The 16643-nt window shown below is 39.0% G+C and overlaps 1 protein-coding gene across 7 annotated transcripts in view; it reads right to left on the reverse strand.

Annotated features, from left to right (window-relative positions):
* HIPK3 (homeodomain interacting protein kinase 3) overlaps positions 1-16643 on the reverse strand; it is a 154537-nt gene that overhangs the window by 43262 nt on the left and 94632 nt on the right. Inside the window, exon 2 of one of the 7 annotated variants that reach the window (XM_073347705.1) lies at positions 10807-10858. The exons of the other annotated variants lie outside the window; for them this stretch is intronic. The gene's annotated coding sequence lies outside the window, so the exon portion shown is untranslated. The remainder of the gene's footprint in view (positions 1-10806; positions 10859-16643) is intronic. 7 annotated transcript variants of the gene reach the window in all.

Genomic DNA, 16643 nt, shown 5'->3' on the forward strand with positions numbered 1-16643 from the left:
TATTACAGTGTCTTAACTTGCTGAGATTCTTTTCACAGTCTAAAATCTTCATTAAATGTGAAAGCAATCACAGAATTTTCTTAGAAATTATTATTCCTCAATTATTTACTACTTTAACATTTCTATTTTTCCTCCAACATCTCCCCACCCCCAATCCAAACTTCCTACCGCTGTAAGTACTGTATTCTGGGACAGACGCTTGATATAAATATTTTCTATATAAAATATTCCCTCTGGCAATACACATTTAGCCCTTGCATGCTACCAAAATGCATTAAAATCAATTTAGTTACATAGCTGCAAACTTCTAATGCAGACACACTTTATCTTGATCACCTTAACCTTGCTTGCACCCACTTAACTTGATTTTTATATCAATTTAGCTAAACCAGTACACTTTTCTAGTGTAGACCAGGCCTCCTTTGTTACCTAATACAAAAGTATGTATGTGGACAACTACTGTAATCACAGAATCAGGGTTGCCAAGCCTCCAGGATTGTCCTGGAGTCTCCAGGAATTAAAGAGTAATCTTTAAATAAAGATGGTCATGTGATGAAACCTCCAGGAACATGTCCAACCAAAACTGGCAACTCTACACAGAATGTAGAAAAAGTTGTTGTAATAAAGCTGCAAAAGTTATGGGGCTGTCAACATTTCTATTTTCAGGAAACACGACTTAGTATTCTACATTTATCCTGAAGCATGTATTTTAACCTGTTTCATTTTTTAAAAAGTCAGTTCATGCAAGTTATAAGAGGAAGTGAAAATATATTTACACAAAAATGCACAATAGAACCCAGAGACAGTAAATACATTAAACTATTTCACCCCAACATGGTCTAAATTAAAAAGAGCCAAGGATATTAAAAAGGTGATCTGCAAATTTAAAATTAAGATCCACAAAATATGTAATAAAAGCATTCAAAAGTAAAAAATGATTTTCAGCAAATTAGTAACAATGTTTTTGGAAATAAAGTTAACTATTAGTAATATGCTAAATACCCAGATACCTTTTTATCTACTAAATAATGCTAACTTATTTTGCTTTTCCTTTTTAATTTGCAGGTTGCTTTAACATTAAAAAAAATAAAAACACAGAAGCTGCACACAAACCTGCCCAAAGTGCATATGCTAGAATTTCTCCCCCACCCCACAACCATCAAAGATTTTTTTTTCCTGTTTATTATAAGGAGAACAATAACCTCTATTTAGATAACCTAACACTTTCCCTTATTTAAAAAAAAAAAAAAAAAAAAAAAGAAGAGGTGGTTCCATATTCATGGTCTGCAGTAGGACTTTCAAATGTAACAAGGGGGTAGTCCTAAGGTCAGGGAGCAGTCTCTTGCTAGCCTCATGAAAATCCATCCCGATATGGCTGAGTTAAGACTTTTGGGGGGGGATGGTGGAGGGAGGTCACTATTTCCTATCCTGTAAAACTGACCCTGTTGCATCACTTCAGCAATCAGCATATGGAGTGGAAGCTCTGAACAGTAGGGGCAACCAGGAGATCATGTGTTCTAGATTCACTTCTTTTACTAAATGGTAGTAATAATTCTGTAATTTTCACAATTCTTATTGAGCACATTGGAAATACAATCCACATCTCTTATTTGGGAGACCCACTTAGCAACAACATCTTTCAGAAAGTCTGCCAAACATTTATCCCGACTATGCTTCCTATACAACAGGACTACTCCTACATATGTAACTCTGTTTCTGTCTGTTACATTTTGTCATAAAGTTTGTAGTCCACAGAGGAAAACAATCTTCTCTTGAGGCAGGTAGAGCAAGGATGTCCTTGTAGTTCAGGCAGTTGAATGCTTTACAGCAGAACTACACTTTATCTGTGTCTTTGTCACAGACTCCTCTGGGATGCTGGAAGTCAACCTACTTCCATGGGGTGTTGTGAGGATCAATTAGTTAATGCTGATATAGCATTTTGTACATGTAAGTACTATAAAAATATTTACTCTGAAAGAACAGGCCATAAGAGCATGGGGTGCTGTCAGGAAACAAAACTAGGAGACTTTTGCAAATGTTGTCCTTAAAAAAAAAAAAAAAAGTGCCTCAGTTTCCCTACTCTCAAATAGGGATAATAGTCTGCTATCTAACATGGGAACTGTGAAGATAAACTCATTGATTTTGCTATGCTGTGCATTGAAAGAGGCAGATATCCTGTGAGAAAAACAGCATGTGATTATGTATCACTGCATCACTCAATAGTAGGATTACACAGCTAAAAACTGCATACACACCAGGTGAGTGGGAGGGAGGAATTAAAATTATACAAGCAACCTTAAATTCAGAATTTCCTAACTTTTGAGCATTCAACTTTGCACCATAACCAACACTGATTTAGTAGTTCTTCATGTGTAATAACGTATGTATTGTCTGAAATAAATACATATCAAGTAAGTAAAAACACTTTAAATATGTTAAATACATTTAACAGCCATTTCTATAGTCAATTTAAATATGCCATTAGCATCCATCAAGTAAACAATTATAAAAGTTGTCACATTTGCACAACAGACAAAGTGGCTCTGTTTCTTTAAACCCTGGTCTATTCGGAGGCGAAAGAAAGGTGAACTCAGCAAAAGTCATTCTATAAGAGCTTGACAAATCAGCTCACAGGAAACTTTCATGTCAAGGAGAGTTGTACTGATTACTTTCTGAAGAAGTTAAGTTTTCATTCATTCAAAAAAAATCTAGCACTTACTGTTACAAAGAAAACCTATTAGATGCAAACTGACACGGTGTTACCTTGCTGAATCCGCAGAGAGCCAGCCTTTCACAACAGAGATATGGACTGTCTGAAGCCCAAATCCTGATTTCATTGTCTAATGCCAACAGACCCTGGCTGTCGGCAGGCAGGATTGAACCGGGGACCTCTTGAACTTAGTGCATGAGCCTCTACCGCAGGAGCTAAAAGCCCACTGGCTGTCAGCTAAGACTGTAGGGCAGACTCATTTAACTCTAAGTGGTCTTGGTGCCACTAGATGGGACAAAACACCACACCCAGAAGGTGTGTGGATTACAATTGCACACCTTGAGTGGCATCCTGTGTGCTGAGGATTGCCTCTGAAAACAGGAAGGGAAAGAATCCTCCCCCTCAGGTTATTCTGTAGTAACACAGTCACTAGTTTGTCGTTACATTCAAGAGTCAGGGCATGGGTAGCCTCTGCCCTTTTTGTGTACCCATTCATTCCATGAGGGGCGAGTGGAAATGAATAGCAGATTCGGCATAGAGCTGAATCCACCACTCAGGCACTAAATCCCTGCTGTGAATTTGCTTAAAGCCTTCCAATAATATGGGGTACACATTCCCTGGAAAGATTCCCCAAATTCTACCCCACCCTTGAACAATGGAACTACACTCCTAAGAGGGCCTCTGTGGCTACAGAATCATAGAAATACAGTGCTGGAAAGGACCTCCTGAGTTGGGGCAGAATCAAGTAAACCTAGACCCTCCCTGACAGGTGTTTGTCTAACCTATTCTTAAACACCTCCAATTATGGGGATTCCACAACTCCACTCGGAAGCCTCTCCCAGTGCTTAACTGAGTTAGAAAGATTTAGAGTTAGAAAGATTTTCCTAATATCTAACCTTAATCTCTCTTGCTGCAGATTAAGCCCATTACTTCTTGTCCTATCTACTATGGAGAACAATGATCACCATTCCCACCCCTTAACATATTTTAATAGTTATCAGGGGTTCCCCCTCAGTTTTTTTTTTTCAAGACACAATATGCCCAGTTATTTTAACCTTTCCACATAGGTCAGGTTAGGTTTTCTAAATCTTTTATCATTTTTGTTATTCTCCTTTGGACTCTTTCCAAGTTGTTGACTTCTTTCTTAAAGTCTGGCACCTAGAACTGGACACTACTCCAGGGATGTCTCACCAGAGTGGAGCAGAACAGGACAATTACTGCCTGTGCTTATATACGTCACTCCTAATAATACACCCCAGGATGATATTAACCTAACCAGTTACTCCCTATTTTGTAGCTGTGCATTTGATTTTTCCTTCTTAAATGTAGTACTTTGTATTTTTCTTTATTGAATTTCACCTTGTTGATTTCAGATTAATTCTTCAATTTGTCAATGTCTTTTTGAATTCTACTCCCATCCTCCAAAGTGCTTGCAACCACTCCCAGCTGGGTGTCATCTGCAAATTTCCACCAAGTTTTTAATGAAAATACTGACTACTACCAGACCCAGGACACACCCATCTGATTCCACTAGATACATTCTCCCGGTTTGACAGCGAACTATTGATAACTACTTTTTGAGTATAGTCTTTGAACCAATTATGCACTCATCTTATAATAATTTCATTTAGACCACATTTCCCTAGTTTGCTTAAAAGAATATCACGTGGGAGTGTGTCAAAAGCTTTACTGAAATCAAGTAAATCAACTTATTCTGCTGTTCTTATTCTTTCCTTAAAACATGAAATCTATCATTTCAAGATCACTTCCACCCAAATTGCCTTAAACCTTCAGATTCACAGCCAATTCTTTCCTAGTCAGAATCAAGTCTAAAATGGTTGTCTCCCTGGGTAATTCCTCCACATTCTAAAACAAAAAGTTGTCCCCAGTACATTGCAAGAATTTATTGCAAATGTTGTTTTGCCATTATACTTTTCCAACAAATGTTGGGGTAGTTAAAATTCCCCCATACTACCAAGTCTTGTGTTTTGGATATTATTTGTTCTAAAAATGTCTCTCCACTCCTGATGATTTAGTGGTATAATAGACCCCTCCCATGATGCCAAACCTGTCTTTTCCCCTGTCTTTTCTTTTATTGTCACCCACAGCATTTCAACTGCTCTGCCTCCCACCTCCTTCTGGACCTCAGAACAACTGTGTATATTCTTTATATACAATGCAACACCTCTCCCCTTTTTCCCTGCCTGTCCCTCCTGAACAAACTATGACCCCGTCTACAACATTAGATTTATCCATCAAGTGTCAATGATGCCAATTAAGACAATTTAGCTTATGTTCCAGTGCTTCCAGTTTTTTCCTTTTTATCCCCGTACTTCTTGCATTTGTGAATAGACATCTCAGATGCTGAGCAGATTTCCCCATTGATTTCCTTCTTGTTGCTCCGATGACCCTACTGTAATTTTCCTGCTCCACCCCTCCCACACCACTCTTTCAAGGTTGCCTTTTTGTTATACCTTCCTGTGGGTTTTGTCACTTGTCTCCTTGGAACCTAGTTTAAAGCCCTCCTCACTAAATTGGCAAGTCAGTGTCCAGAGATGCTCTTCCCCTTCTTGGTCAAATGAACCCCCTCTCTTCCCAGAATAGCATCCTGTGGTCAAGGAAACCAAAGCCCTCCTGTTGACACAATATGCAGAGCAATGCATTCATATCCAGGATGTGTTCCTTTGCCTGGCCCCTTACTGTTTATCCTCCCGGTTGAGGGTACTTGCTACAAAAGAATAGTTAACTACCTCCACTTATTTCAATGGGTTTAGTTTTGTGCATTTTCACCACAAACCCTAGCACACTTTCAGCACTGGCAGCCCGTAGGATAAGCTTCTGGGTAGTGGCCTACTGGATTATTTCTCGAAGGCTGTCTTCTACTGCATTCAAAGATTTGACCACGCTGAATGTCTCGAGGTGCAACCTATGGAATGTGTTTCTGTAATACGTTAGGTTATGACATTGTAATAAACATTGGTGGTTTTGGCAGCTGAATAAATTAAAAATACCTACATGCCACAAGACTAGAAATAGTGATAGAAATGTCTACATCCCCAAATGGTGGATGGACAACACCCCATGTATTGCTGTTTATCTTTATTAAAATAATTTTGTATTATATCAGGTTACAAATCTGAACTGTCATAATGACTACAGAGCTTATGAATATAGTGAATTTAACAAATGCATCTGTTGAAACTATATTAAAATATGTTTTATTTAATCTTTCATAGTATCTTCACTAAAATAGCCACCAGTCAGTCAGTCTGTAGGCCCTTCCTCTGAGGACAAGTACAGGAAGAGAGGAGAGGTGCTGAGGTACAGCAGAGAAAGGGAGCTCACTCTAAGGTCCCAAATGTACCAATCTGTGAGTTTTTCCACAGGTGCCAACTACTTTTATACTATATATAAAAATGCTAATAAATCATAGTGGGGGCATAATCAAACAGAAAAGGGGAATCTAAAATCCTTCGCTTGCCAGCATTTGTTACTAGAAGAATAGAAAATAAACGTGTTCCCAAAATGGGCTGCCTGACAGGCTAGTAGGGTACCAAAGCAAAAACTAATCTCCAAACAGCTGAAGGCCAGGAAGATGAACATAGTCAGCTGTTATTCCACAATACTTTAAAGTCTGCTGTCTCACTAAATTGTCTGCTAAAATGACTTGACTGTCACATGGTCAGTATGTTGCTAGGAAGACAAAAATGGAGGTAGAAAATTTATTTTTAATTGAGCTATTTTTTATGTGTTCATTTTAAATAGCTCCAGTACTTTTGAAAGGAACAAATGTCTGTTTATACAATTATACTCTGAGGCACACAATAATTTTCATTATTAGCCATTTAAAAAAATCAATTTGGTCTAAAACTCGCTTCCCTCTTTAAAATGAGAAAAATAAAGTGCTCTAAAATGGTTTAAAGAGTTCCATAGTTTGAAAAATGAAACTGTAAACTACATGTGATATAAAAAAATTCCTACTAAGAGCAAAATCCTGCACTTACCAATTACCTGTGGAAATTTGGTTAGGAGATAAAGGTGCAAGCTCTCCTAGCACCATCAGGTTGAAAGCAGAATGACTTATGCAGAAGAAGGGAGAGGAGACACATAATAGGGGACCATACCTTTAGTACTTGTGAGACAAATAAGACAAATGATCATTAACTAGAGGCCTTGAAGACTATAATCTGAATTTGGACTTCAAAATTTTATATTTATATGTATATAAATACGTGTGTATATATCTACATATACACAAACACAAGTCAATGCACATACTAAAACTGAACTGTATACACAAATAATAACAACTCTAAAGGAATTACTAATGTTATGAAAAATTCTGCCTGAGTCACCAACAGTTGGGTCATAGTGGTTTTTCTTCCCATCTCAATAAATAATTAAGTACAGATTAAGGGACAGATTCTGATTCACACTTAAGGCGCCTTTCACTGCCAGAGACAAAGTCTCTTTTGTCCACTCTATGTTATTGTTTCTCCATGCCTTCAAGTTAGAATTCCAAGTGTTTTAATCAATTGAATATAGTCACTACCTTTCAGATGGGTGAAAACCTGCTAAGCAAATACTCCCTAACGCATCTATACCTTAGGCCCAAGAAATTACCATCCACCTACAGAAGGTAAATTCAGTAACAAATATACATACCCCTGTGCAAAGCATAGTTAGTTAGTTACTTCTTTGCACTCTGTTCTTCAATATAGGCTCTTGGACACAGGCGAATATTAGGCTTCTTACTAGAGTGCTATGTCCTGGCACCCATTCTTGATATTGGCCATTGCTAGATGTACAGAAAATTGTGAGCCTCCTATTCACTCTTTCCTTTTCTCTCCCCAAATGTTGTAAAGAAGAAACAGTACATCTCCCACCTTCACTATAAAGGTCCATTCTGATAGAGGGCAGCCAGGTATGATGTGGAGGTGGGAGAGGGGAGAAGGGCATTTTTTGCCTAAAGTGAAAGGACGTTGACACCTATAAGCAAGACCTAGAGGTATGACACTTATGAAAAAAGTTCATCAAATACAACACCAACTACCTTCCAATTTAGTAGTGAATTTTCATGATAGCATATATTTTGTTGGTAACTCAGCTATTCTATTCCCACTTCATTCTTAAGCTCCTTCCAAATTCTTCTATGAATACCATCCAGTACTGATGATCTTCTTGCAATGTGTTCCAATACGTACTCTTTGAACATTTTGACCTGTGATAATGCCTCATCTTTGCAAAGTCTAGCTCCGTACCTCCTACTGTACTCTAGTTAAGACATGCAAAAAGTTTTTTTAACTCATTTACATTGTCCTTATCCTCTTTGATTGCTCCTATCATAAGCCCAGGCCCTGAGCCACACCTCAGTTTCTTGATTATATAAATCAGTCCCAAGTCAGACTTTACCTTCATTAATCCCTTGTTTGGGGTGCCTTTATTTATTAATAACCAATAAACTAACAAAGAAAGAGTCCCAGAATTCAGTTTCCTCCTCACTAGAGTCTTCTTCTCACCACTGTCAATAAATTGCCAGGAGCATCACTTGCTTTCCATACTCAGTCCCCATCCATGATAGGGTTCAGTCTCTTGTTCCGCTATTCCTTCTTGGAGAGCATCTTTCTTAGTTACTTGCTCCCTCTCCAGTGTCTCTCCCTCTTTGCCAGCACACTCTTCATCTTCCTACTCTCTTTCCAAGAGTCAGGCTCAAACTGTAAGCCTCAGGAGTTCCCCATGGTCTCCCTTTCCTAGAGACTCAGACAGTTCTCTTAGGGATCTTACTGTCACATCTAAGCCATTATTCAGGGCTTGTCCCCACAGAAACCTATTCTACCTCCTGTGGGTTCCTCCAGCCTGCAAGAGCTGCAGAGCTTCTCTAGAGAGACCTTTCCCCTCCCAAAGGCAAGTTCCTCTTTATACTGTTCTCCCAATCTCCTCCTAGCTCAGCTGCTCCATTTCTAATTGGCTACAGGGTAGCCACTTGGAGCACCTTATTGCTCCCAGGTACTCCCCACAAGGTCATCACGGGTCCTGATCCTTACTGAAGGGCCACTAGCCCATTACAGCTCCTTTTATTCCTTAATTGTCTTGCAGACCAATGGACTCTTGCAGTCCCCTCTTAACTCTGCAAATTCCCATTGTTGTCGGGGATTATACTTTTTTTGTGAGCTGTGCACATCTTCCCCTGATGAATCAATGGAACTTGTGTAAATACATCCGATTTGACTTCAGAACCAAAATCATCCGCAAAGATTTCAGACTGTTTTGGGCTGTTATTACAATTGCAACAAGAACATACAGCTTGTCAAAGAGCAGCCACTAGAAGCTGGGTAATGGTCACCAGAGACAATCAAATGACTCCAAAGACCAGGCTCTTTCCCTGAGCAGATGGGAGGGTGAAGAATAAAAGGCAAATTAGAGGCAGCAAAAAAATTAGTAAGAGTTGGTCATGGGAGCTTCAGCAGAATGAATTTCATCCTCTGCAAGCACCAGTCAGTATTTTTGACACAAGGGATCTCAGACCCTCTAAATTACATTGGGAGGACTTTGGCAAATATTCCAGGCCAGAGACCAGATCCCAAAGCAAAAGAAGTGACCCCCTTTATCAAGGGATATAGATTACTTGATCCTGTCCTCCTCAGAAGCACTTGAATCTTTGCCCCACCTGGGCAAAGCGAGGGGACTTGGATAGTGACAAACAATGGTTTAATTAGGGCAAGATCCAATCTGACAGGAAGAGAGAGACTTAACTGCTTCTGGAAAGCACTTCACCTCCAACTACATCATGCATCCTCTCATATACCCCTACCACTGAAGTCCCTTACGTGTGGCAATAGGTGCCACTGTCTACAAACCAACATTTATGTACTCAAGAATGAGGTTTTTTGTTACTGAGTACTCATTAGTTTTAGTCAATATATTGGCTTTTGTGTAAAGTGGGTCCATTCACTTGGAGCGTTAGGGAAAAATTGAACTGTAGGGTTTTATATCATTAGCCCATTTGCAACGTCTTTGTTTATCCAGCCTTTGTTACAGTTTTATATTTTCAGTTTCTTTCTGTTACTTTTTAAATAAAGCTGTTCAGGATGGACTGTCCATGGATGGATTGTTTTAGTGAGTCCCTAGATTGCAAACACTGTTCTCATAGCATAAGTAGGTTATCATAGGTTTCCATGATAAAGTTTCTTGGGGAAATAAAACCTGCAATCACAATGTGAAAATTGTCTTCCCACATGAACGTACTGTGTGTTAGTCCATATGGGATTGTGTTTATCTGCATGAAGAACCCTCACAAGAGTCTAACCACTGTTTCCAGCTTAAAGCTGGAGGACTGCTGCCCAGAAGGTGGTACCCTTCCCAGAAACAAGCAAATGTGAAGTCTGTGAGAGGCACTGCATTATGTTCTAGCTGCCATAGTTTGTTCTTTTCAACAGACATTGCTTGAGGGATTTCCACTTTTTAAAATATTTTTTATGTCTGCTTCTATAAATTCTTGCTACACTTTTGATACATTTTAGATATTTAAATTTATGACATTAGATTTAACTTTGGAAGATATAGATTTACTTGGAATTTCCAAAAGCATCTGATCACACTAAGAGTTTACAGGGTAAAAGGTAAAATTATGGCTCAAAAATCGCTAACAGGTGAAAAACAGCAGCAATAAAATGATCAGTATTTAACATAGAACACACTTCAAATTATTTGAAAGGGGGTGAACTGCATGGTGGCAAAATTTGTAGATGATGCAAAATCTTTGAAGTCTAAAGAGGACTATGAGGAACTTAAGAATGACTTAACAAAGCTAGGCTATTAAGCAACATGATAGCAGGTTACACACTGTAGGTAAGTACACAATAATGCATATTGTGAGAAATAATTTGGATTACTCATACACACTGATGGGTTCTAAATAAACTAACTTCCTAAAGGAGAAGACCTAGACTTCTTTGTGGACACTTCAATAAAAGCATCTGCTCAAAAGAGCAGTAAGAATTTAAAATGCAAACAAGATATTAGCATGTATTAAGAAAAAGATAAGAATAAAACTGAAATTCTTATGCTTTACATAAAAACTGGTGGTATTCCCTCACCTTGAATAGAGTGCTCACTTTTGAATTCTGTGTTCAGTTTTGGTGACCCCATCTGAAAAAGGATACAGCAAATAGAAAAGGCCCAGAGAAGGATAATAAAATATATTAAAAGGCTTAGAAAGATTTCAACATGAGAAGAAATGTGATTAGGACTATTTAGTTTAAAGAGAACAGGAATGACAGAAATAAAATATTAGAATGATATAAAATAATGAAAGATAGCAAGAAAGTCAATCAGGGGCTTCTACTGACCTCCCTTGATGATACAAGACCAAGAGAATATCCTCTGAAATTAAGGCAAACTTAAAATTGATAAAAGCACATGGTTTTCTAACTCAAAACATTATTATCCTCTGGAATCCATTGACACTATTTGAAGTAAATAGGTTAGTAGGATTAAAAAAATATTAGAGATGTATATGGATAAAAATATACACAGTTCTTCTAGGTAGGATAAAAAATAAAAATAATATAGTTCATAACCATGAACAATTCAGGTAAGTAACCCTTCACTACCTGGGGTTAAGAAGAAACTTCCATAATAGGAATATTACAAAATAATTTTACATTATGGGGGATTTATAGATCCTTTGAAGAATTTGGTTTTGGCTCTTGCTGGAGAAAAGATACCAAAATACGTGAACCATTGGTCTGACACAGTATGCATCTCCTTTTTTCCTTTATCATATTAAAATTTACAAAGTTACACATGAAGACAGGTTATGCAAGCCCACATCCTCTTTGCTCCAAGCTAAAAATACATTATTTTAATTTTTCTTTCCTGTCTGAGATAGTCATTTAGCTTCCTTCTGCCATTTTATTTGATCAAGATAAGTAATCCCCAAAATATTGGGTCTTAAACAGCACATTTCAGTGAACATGAAAAATCACGGTATTTCTGCAACTGAGTAAATGTTTCTTCTTCAGAAAGTCTGGCCGGTTAGTTGTCTCTTGCTTAAGTGTATTTGGGCATTAGAATCCAGACTAATGTCACATATTCCCTGCACGTTTGCTCTTTGAAATGTAACAACACTATGAAAAGCCAGACAGCTAAACCAGTTTTTCCCTGGTCATGTGGGGAGGACTATTATCTTGATCCTACAGAGTCATTACAGCTAACTACTTGCACATCCTGAGTTTCTTATAACGTGAACAATAACAGATCAATTTAGTAATGATTTCACATTAAAAATGATGAAACATTGTCTTGTATGTTGTTTGTCATTTCTAAACCAAAAACTACTAATACAAAGTGAGATTTTGGTCTAAAAGCAAATTGGTTTCAAGGTCCTAACCTCAAGGAAAATCAATACAGTGGGCAAGGACTGTATTTGTGTGTAAGGTTTCAGGAAGCAACCTGAGTCACCGCTCTACAATTTAGGGCTATACACACCCTAAAGCCCAATCCTTAGAAGGCACTGAAATCTAGGGGATCTCCGCTTGAGGGGGCATGAAAAGCCCCTTACTTTGCAGGTGCACAGAAGGGTGCAAGATTTAGGTGGAGAAGAACGGTGAGGAAGGGAAGACGGGCAGAGGAGGCATCATATCGCCAGGAAATCCACAGGATATGTGTGGGTAAGTTAATACTGTGATATTTTCTTAAATCTTGTACACAATGACTTTTTCATTAAACCTGATGATGCTAAAGGATTAGAACAAACTGTTAATCATCACAATTCTCAATTTTCATATACACTCTGACAAGACTATGTCAGTATCTGCCACTTTGCCAACTTTGAATCCTGACCCAGATCTGACCTAAAAAGAAATAAAATGTTTCTGATATAACAAAACATAATGAGGAAATCATCCAAAATCTGGATCATTAAGAGAAGCAGTATCTGCAATAAATACATTTTAAAAGTTGGGCTCAATTTTACAACTAAACAAAGTGGAAAATTCTGATTTGGAAATCAAAATAGATTATTCGAGTACTGCAATGGCTGGTTTAGCTAAGGAAAACAAAGTAAAGAAGGAAGATCATCCCCATCCCAAGGCTACCACAACTCACTTATAGTACTGGCAGGGAGGAATTCATGTGGAAATGGCTACTGGAAGCCAAATCTATAATTATCCTGCTACTGTTAAGAGCATTACTGAGGACCAGAAATCTCTATTTACAATTTTGCTTGCCAGCACCTCAGTTTGCAACAGAAAATGATTTGAGAATGAAAAGACATGTTGGAGAAATAATTTAAAATGACTTCTGTGAGATTCATTCCTAATTACTCACCATACCTGGTGAAAAGAAACATTTTATTGATAGCACAAAGTGTCTACGCTTTGGGTTTTGATTCTGCTTTTACTGGTCTCAGCAAAGGTGTAACTTATCAGGTGATTTATTTATATGCTGCTACCCTGAGGACGCAGTTTTGGAAGGCATCACAGCAGGCAACGACATGGAAACTTAACCAGTAAATGCTGATGTGGCAAATTAATGAAGGAATAGCATGCACAAACAAGACTAGTCAAATAGTCTATTCCCCAGGGAACTTTTCTAACTTGTTACAGATAAAAAAAGATGAGTTCTTATATTTGAATACTGTTACCATATTCTAAATTTTGGTTCTGAATATTCAAAATGTAAAGAGAGGTTACTTACAAGTAACTGTTCTTATAGACTCACAATCATGGGATATGGCAAGCTGCAAAACTATCTTGAAAAGCCATGTCTCTTTTGGGGGTACATGAGAGATCTTGTGCATGGGCAACATCATTGCCTACTCTATTAAAGAGAGTGCATCTCCTTTCCCCATACAGCCTCAGTTCCTCTCCCTAACTGCAGAGTTCCAAGGCTACACAGAACTCTGAGGTAAAGGAGAAGGTGGGCAAACAACAGGAATGAACAGAGGTGACTCTCGATGAATAGCAATTACTGGTAAGTAGCACCACTCTCCTATGCTGGGCATTAGTGCACGATGTTAAATCAAAGGACCATCTGGTGAATGTGTGTACTGAATTCCAAGTTACTTCTTTGCATATCTCTACCAGCAGAATTTTACAAAGACACACCATTTATGCTGTTGTGGTTCTTGTAGTATTGTTTCCTAGATAAAATCTAACAATGTTCTATACATCCCCCATCCAGTGAGAAAGTATCTATTTGGTAATGTGGCATCAAATTACCTACTGGTCTTTTACACGTAAAAAGAGCGCCCTCTAAGTTATGAAGAAGAGTTTCTTCTGGATAGGAATAAGGGCTGGGGAAGAATAAAGGCAGGGAAGTACATTGAGACATGGAAATGGGGAGACTTCTTTAGGCATAATGCTGGGATAGAGCCTCATGGTGGCTTTGTTTTTGTTCACAGTCACAGTAGAAGTTCCATTGCAGAAGGAGCGCTCATGCTCCAAGTTCCCTCTAAACTGTGCAGCCCGGCAGTCGCCCAGCAAGCTATCAAGTGACGCACACTTCAGGTGTCCCTTTGCCCACTGCCATGCTGTTCCTGCCCTCTGCCTTGGAGCTGCTCCCGGGAGCCTCCTGCTTGTTATGCAGAGCAGGGGAAAAGGGGGATCACTGATGTCAGTGTGTCCTCCTGCCCCCACCCCTGTACCACATCTTTGCAGAGCTTGTGGGGGCACAACAGGGCTCAGGAGTGGGACAAGGGAGCTTCCTGGTGGCTGCTGCTGTTGCTGTGTCTGCTTTGAGTGCCAATCTACTTAAAAGGGCAAAGTACAGCAGCAAATCATAGGGCTGAAAAGAAACAGTAGGACTCAGGATTTTAGTGAGGCTCCACCATTTGGGCTGCATTTTGCCATCATCTGAAATTCTGCACTTTAATTAAAAACAATCCCTGAGTTTCTATATTTTTCCATTGTGAATATAGAGTCATAACACTGTAAATTGATGTGTAAAGACTAGAATGACAGTAACCTCCACAGAGCTACCTGTGGTGGAGAGAGGGGGCTAGGTCCTCCATAGAATAAGAACAAAAAAGTGCCCCTTTCAGTGAGGAATACAGTCTGCGAGATATGTTCTCCCACCCTGGATTCATGTTGCCTGGGACTGGGGCAATGGCCTGACTTCTCTATCGGCACATAGCTCCATGTCAGAGCTGTCAGGCAGGACTCCACACTTTGGGCATAGGAATACTTTAAGTTTTAGTCCCCTGACTATAACTCAGAATGGGAAGAAGCCACTGCACTTCTCCCAGAACTCAAGGAGATGATGTATATACATACTTCTTCCTCAAGATCATCCTGGTGTGCCCATGTATAGACACTGGGGCTTTAAGGAAAAGCACAAAATAGCATGAGAGGTAGCAATATTGATTACCTGAAGGATGCCCCAGGGCCACTACAGTCCACTAGGACCAGGCTGTGAATGTACTTAAAGGGACAATGCATCTCTCTCTCTCTCTCTCTCTCTCACACACACACACACACACAGTGTCTCTCTCTCTCTAACACACACACTCTTTCACACTCACCTCCCAACACATACTTGTACTGTTGTTGTTACTTCTTGGTACTTCCTGCAATAGACATATATTCTCTGTAATTTTATTCCTTCGAAGTGCTGTTTGAGTTTTTTTGACTGGTCCGTGCATTTCATTATTTTTATTTCTCTCTTGCGTTTAAATTTAATTCTTTGAGTAGTGAGTTCTAAAATGCCTAACCTGTCCTGGTTGAAGTAATTACCCCTATGGTAACTTTTAAAAATATATATTATATCTAGGATTTTTGTTTCTAATGGTGGTGCACATTCGCACATTACCTCGATAATTTGGTCACATAACAAAATTCATTCCGCACATGGATGGAAAAAATTAGAGGGAACATTGCTCATGCTAAGGTCAATGCTGGAGCTGACCTCCAGTGCAGGTTTCACAGAGTCCCACATGTAGAGCCACATTAGGAGATGAAGAGGGCCCTGTATATGGTCCATCCAGAGTGTCTGGCTTTGAGGCAAAGGGAGTGCACTGGATCTTGAGGTCGAGTCAGGAACCCTCCAGGCTCGTCTCTAAAGGAGTTAAAAGGTAACCCAGGGAAGTTCCAGGTCACATCCAAAGAAATCAAAACAGGCATGGAGTCAAGCAGTGGAAAAGGATGTGGTAGGGGTGGCTAATAGCACTGACGGTGAACTCACTCAGGCATGGAGAGAGAGAAGGTATTAGAGAGATCCAAACTGGTGAGAAGTCCAGGTTAGTCAGTGCTGACATACAGCTGTGGAAGAGCTTGGAAAAGAGGTGACAGCAGAGCTATTTGAGAGTTAGAAGCCCCCATGGGTCAAAGTGTACAAAGGAGGAGAAGCATGGTGCTTCTTTTTCTTATGTTCATCTTGTGAGATTTGCTTCTTCTTCTCTCTTTAACCCTGATAAGTATCTGCATGGACCTTTGGTGACAAGACAGATGTGTCAGCACCAGAGGATAGGTCCAGAATTGGTGCCAAGAGTAAAGGTGCTAAATGAGGAAGAGCAAGCTTAGAGGTGGGTGCTTTCAATGTCATCACCAAGGCTACCGAGGCCTTAACAGGCAGTGCTAGTTTGGTCTTTGTTGCTGCTTTTGATTGAGCTAGTTCCAGCGATGCTAAATCAGAGATTAGTTTCCAGAATAACATCATTTACCTTACTCTGTTCGACTAGTCTGTATTACACAAACTGGGGTGGAGTTTACATTATCTATTTTTCCGGTATTAGTATTCTGTGTTAATTGTATTAAGAGTAAGAATGACATCATGCTGAATAATAATCCCTTCAGTAAACTGAAGTTTGTTGACCACAAGTTAGTCTTTCTCTCAAAGAAAGATTTGTCAGAAGTTTTCATGATACCTTAAAAGAAAAAGCACTAATTTTAGAAAGCAAAGGATTAAATGCTTTTATTACACAGCACTCACAATT

This window comes from Lepidochelys kempii, chromosome 6, assembly GCF_965140285.1.
Source record: "Lepidochelys kempii isolate rLepKem1 chromosome 6, rLepKem1.hap1, whole genome shotgun sequence".
NCBI lineage: Eukaryota > Metazoa > Chordata > Testudines > Cheloniidae > Lepidochelys > Lepidochelys kempii.